Here is a 6,000-nt window from a genome sequence, read left to right on the forward strand (position 1 = left end):
TTATTAGTTCTTTCTTCCTGCATCATTCCCTAAGAATACCTGCGATGCTTGCACAATGTTCACCCGATTTGCTTAGTTGTTTACGTCAAATATGTCGATAGAGAACCTTTTCCCATTGAACCCGGGTGAAGTTAACCGAACTGAATCTCGTTCAAATGGGAGTGCGTTCCTTCTTTTTTTATTGTTTACATGGTAAAAAATATATGTTGGCGTATAGACACGGCGCCGACTAGTTATTGTCTCATAAACAGCCAGTACATGCAGTGCTCACATACTTGTGTACGCTTAGTCGCATAACTTTTTGTAGGAGAACCGAGGTTGCAGTTGTTCTGCATACACAGCAGCATTAACAACATAAAAATCGAGAGTACAGCAGCGTTAATAAAGTCTCCTTTTTTTGTTATTTCTCGCTCCTAGTTCTAAATATTTTCGCGCATATCGGTCCATCTAACTCGCGGAGACGTAGCCTTGTACACCTTCTGACGAGAACAGCCGCAATTTCACTGCAGCGAACGAGAATGACCGGTGCGCTTTTGTGGGCTCGCATAATAGAGCCATCCCGCGAGGGAAAAGAAAGAAAACAGAAACGCGGGCGCTCTCGCGCAGGCCACCCCGTCGAAGCCCCTAATTGGAGCACGTGGGAGGTCTCGCGCTGCAGTCTCTGCTCGGCGCATCCGCCCTCGGAAACCGGACGCCCGTTTGGGATGGGCTGAGCTGTCGCTGTGCAGCGTGCTCAATGCTGGACAAACTCAGTTTGCAAAACCGCACGAGTGTCTGTTTCCCAGAGGCCTCTGACATCATTAGGCTGCGTAACCAAGTGCAAGGAGAGAGCGGTTTCTTTTCCTTTTTTCAAATTGGTCCACAATCGACCGAAAGTGAAAAGCGATCAGAACTCGCGTGTAGACAGGAAGCATTCTAGACGCCATTCTAGACGGCATGTGGTGCGAGCGGCACCAGTCAGATTTCAAGAATCTCCGGCTATAGCATAAAATTGTTTAAAATATAATAAAATTGGTTTAAAATAAATATTTACCTGCTGAAGTTTCATCGCTCAGCCACGCAGTAAGTAACTAAACGTACTCTGTCAGAAGCCTTGCGCAGTGATTGCGTTACATTTCTGATAAAGCTTAGACGTGCGCATACTCTTGTTTCAGTGAAGTTTTAACTATCACCTTGTGACATTGCAACGCTATGGGCACAGCTGTGCCCTCTCGTTTGAAAGAAGGAAGATGTGCCGAAAGAAAGCCGAGATGTATACACAACAAAGTGCGTCCTATTTCGTTGATCTAGACAGATGGAGAAATGTGGCAGAACCCATCTCACTATGAATGTCGACGATAATTCGATTAGCAATGACTCAATGTAGCAACAGACCGTATTGCATACGCCGAGAGAGAGAGAGAGAGAGAGAGAGAGAGAGAGAGAAATAGAGGAGAGACAGGGAACTTAACCAGACGCACGTCCCGTTTCCTACCCTGCTTTGAGGGAAGGGATGTAGGGATGAAAGGAGAGGGAGAAGGCACAGTTTCGTGCAGCCGGGCTCCTCTCTCGAGCTTCTCGCTGCACATGCTGCGCCACCTGTCGACGCCGCCGTAAGGACTACGCTTGGCGCGGGTTCAATTCCACTGCGTATAAGAGAAATGTAAAGGACAATTTGCCATTGTAGAGTGGTACAGAGTACCACATACCCTATGTCCAAAGTTGAGCGGATGGTTGGTGTCGAACCTTGTTCTCTCAGCACAACAGCTTGACGCGCTGCTCATTCGAACATGCACTACTCATGACCCAGGTTGGCGGGGAAACGCTTAGAGACACAAAAAATTAAATAAAATTTTGGCGTTTTGCGTGCCAGAACCACGATCTGATTATGAGGCCCGCCGTAGGGCTCCGGATTAATTTTAACCACCTGGGGACCTTTAACGTGCACCTGCCGAACGGGCGTTTCTGCATTTCGCGGCCGCCCCGGCCGGGATTCGTTCCCGCGACGACGTAGCCACTAAACAACCACGGCAGGTAACTTAGAAACATAGATAGATAGACAGACAGCCCCTGAGAATTGCGTCAAGTACATCATTAATGCTAACCGCATAAAAAAAATAGGGGTGCATCTATTCTTTAGAGATGATTGGCGATCTTAAAGCGATTAGCAGTGTATATATGGTTGGCGCATAATTAATGATGGAATGTTTTATATAGTGAATATTACGAAAGGCGGCACATACCCAGTGACACATACCCATCGACCCAAGTGGGCGCTAAAGAGGTTCGTTGAAGAGCGCCACACACGCAGGGTTACATACTCAGTGACCCAAATAGGCCCGACGGTTAGTTTTGAACCCTGCTTTCTCGCCACAGAAGCTCGGTGCTCTGCCCATTTCACCATGGACTACCCAGTTAGCCAATCTGGCGGGAGAGATATTAGGCGAGGAAATACATACATAGATTCGCAGAGACATACCGGAAACCGTGAAGTTCCCAAAGAATGCTAGTAGCATTACTGGCAACGCGATGACACTGAGGAGCCTCGCGTAATCAGTTTAGAATGTTGCAGTATGATTTTACAAAACTGTATCGCAAGGAATGGTCGACTACTAGTGCAGGAGTTATGGGCCAGACTTTCGCTCTTATTTTATACTTCGCTCCCCAACCGCAGCTGCGGTGCGTATGGCGTCACTGGCTTCAAGGTCATCTGCTAAGCTGAGCAGTCAGGGTGCAGAAAAAGCGCGAGAATCCCACTAGACTTAGCCGATGGGTCCTAATAAAACGAAATCTTTTCTAGCACTTTGCTGTCACTAGCGCCTCACAAACGCTGTCAGGATTAGCGACATCACGCGAAGCTGGCACAGAAACTTCAATGTGGGGCCGCCACCTGATTTTACGTGTTTCCTGACTTACCGAGACGCCATAAAATAAGTTTGTTGGTCCCCCTAAGCATAAAAAATGTTTACCTTAAGTTTCTGTACCTTTCCACACGGAACAATATCAACCCTACTGTTCATTACTGTATAGTCATTTCTTTCTTGGAATCAACGCGAAATTTCTTTTTTCAGTGACGATATATATGGTGCGCACGTAGCGCTTAACAGCACTGACGTGGAAGGAGCAAAACAAGCCAATAAGCAAAAAAAAAAAAAAAGAAAGAAAACGGGAGAAGAAAAAAAAGAAAGGAAAATACTGATTTCCCCCGCCCCCAGAAAGTCAGCCCCGCCGTGTGTGTCGGGGCTGACTTTCTGGGGGCGGGGGGATGGGGCGGAGGGGGTCAAAGACATTTTAGTGTGATGAATTCGCTGCCCCCTGTTAAGTAAGAAGGGGTTCATTGACTGTAGTCATAACAAAATGTCCGGAGCCGCGCGGTAACGATAGGCATTACAACCCCTTCGTTGCTATACATGCCGATCGTTTCCAGGAACGGGTGGTCCGTGCATTTGGCCAAAATGCGATCCTGTCGGTAATGGCTGGCGGGAGCCATGCGCTCGATTGTCGCTTGGAAAGGCCGATCGACTCGGTCGTTGGGAATCAGAGACCGGGCCAACGACACTCAGATAGTGGGTTTCTACAGGACACTGCTAAACAATCTGTGTTCCTTTCTTTTTTCTTGTCCTTTCTGCGACCATTTCTTCAAGTTTCCGCCACATATACTCTGCTTGTGATTATTTTTCTCTAATGATTTATGGAATCGCACAAGTTATATTGATACCCTAACATATTCTCCTAGGTGTGTTTTTGCTGCAGCGCTCGAAGTTATTGGTAATCTGAGTGTGTTCAACGTGTTGACACAGGTGATGTGATGAGTATGCGCAGAGTACGTATCTAGCTTGTGGCAAGGGAAAAAATTATAGTAAGACGAGACATGACAGCAAAATACTGCAATAAGCTGCAAACACTGCGTCTGATACATGCTGCGCACTGGTACTGTGTTCGCTGTATGCAGTGATTAAGTTTACCTTTGTAATACGTCGTTAACCTTTGAGGGAAGTTGGTATGCGAAAATATGACTGCGTAGGAAAATGTGAGTCTTTTGGTAACTTTTCTAACTTATGTCAGAGTCCCTTAGTACGTTTTTTTCTAAAGGACTCTTACTGCATTGAGTGCAGGTGCCTCACTTGAATGACGCATGCTGTTCGACACGTGACAGAGATGTTACCGTTTCGAAAATTTACGCGTACTGACCTCCTTCCGGGTGCGTGAGGCCCTCCTCACAATGATCACAATGACTGTTGTCACGATTCCTTAGACAACGCTAGGTTCATAAGCGAGTGAGAGTGCGTTTTGTTGACCACAAGCGGTGTTCGGCGTATTCGTGACGCTTGACGAACTCGGCCATGCATCAAAATCAACAGCACGCGACTTGGTGCAACGGGTGGCGAGGCTTATGCCGGCAAACATCTGTCGGGCTAGATGCGCATACGCCTTTAACACCCCCCACGACAACTGCCACCACCCCGTCCGCCGTTTTTCTCGTACAGCAGAAAGCGCACCTGACATCTAATCGTCGTAGCTGAAGCCAGCAGTGCCGTGCTTCACGCGCCATCTCCAAAGGGTGGCTGCCTCGTTCCAGAGAAAAGCTGCGTTTGTTTGCGGTGCACAGCAGAGGCTTGCATAATTCAGTTGCGCAGTGGCGCATCATCAGCATCGACCACGCGCGAGAGACGCAGAAAGCGCAATAAGCCTGCAGCCCGCTTATTTAACCGCCGTTACCCGCGCACGCCACATGCAGGAGCCGCCGGCGCTGCAGAGAAGAAAGGCCGCCTATGGAAAGCAGCGGCTCTTCACCTCGTGCCTGCTGCCCTTCGACTGCACCGCGCAATCGCCGACGGTCGGCTAAGATTAAGCGAAATGAGCCCGGTAACAACCGCCGCGGTAGAAGAACTGCGCGAGGGGAGGTCGAGAGGAGAACGGCAACCGAGCCCCTCTCGATCGTCGCGTCTTCCCGTGCCCAGCTCGGACGGCCTTGAAGAGGGCGTGCGCGGCCAAAACACCGAGAACATCATCTTCCGATTATTCTCCTTTTTACTTCCTTCTTTTCGCTCTCGCCCTCACACGCCCCTCGTCTTGTCTTTGTTCCTAGCCTCCCCTCGCCAATCACCTGCCTGCCTCCCGTGCAAGCACCAGCAAGGAACACAGCCGCACAAAGTATAGAAGAAGAATGTGACGGCGATGCCAGACCGATCGACCGAGGCCAATTCCCAGGCCCGCCAGCACGGGAAGCCAGGCGAGCGCGGTGCACGGTGGCGTCTTCATTTTGGCCCGATGGTCCAGCGGCGGCGGCTGAAGTCGCGTACCGAGCGCCATCACGTCCTGGCTTTACCTGTTCTTTCGTTTTTCTTCATTCCTTGTCCCTCGCAGGCCCTGAGATCATCCCGTCAAAATAAAGACGTTTTTAGTGCCTTTTCCTCTGCCGTTCCTATCGCTTCACCGGAGAAATTGCGGGAGGATGTCAAGTTGAAGGCGAATCTCAACCGGGATTCGTGAGAACGTGGCTGTAACCTATTGTCGCGCAAACAAGCTCGGACAGCTTAATCGTCACGCCGTTCATTTCTATACTGTGGGCTTTCGGCCGCAAGCGCGTTGTTTGCGAGCGATTGTGTGTGTTTGTGTGCTGCCTGCGAGTTTTGAGTACCACAGTCAGTCAGTGTGTCTCTCCTCCTCTGACTCTCTCTCTCTGACAGGCAGACAGACAGACACACACATACACTGGAGCACAAACACTGTTATACACGTTACTGTTACATGTTAACAACAACAAAAAAGAAACGTGCCAAACGTTGACTATTAAGTGAAAGATCGCCCAATGGCGGACTTGAAGGAAGACACAAAACTTATATGCGCCGGTTTAAGATAAGGCAGCGCCAACCCGTCAGTCACCAACACGTGTACGCAATCATGAAAATGAGCTGTTTAGGCGTGGTGATTTTTATTTGTGTAAGGTAATAGAAAGCTGACTTACGCGCGTGTAACCGCTATAATGATAAACCAAGCCTCGACCATAAGGCGATCAAT

The sequence above is a fragment of the Dermacentor andersoni genome, chromosome 2 (genome assembly GCF_023375885.2).
Source record: "Dermacentor andersoni chromosome 2, qqDerAnde1_hic_scaffold, whole genome shotgun sequence".
NCBI lineage: Eukaryota > Metazoa > Arthropoda > Arachnida > Ixodida > Ixodidae > Dermacentor > Dermacentor andersoni.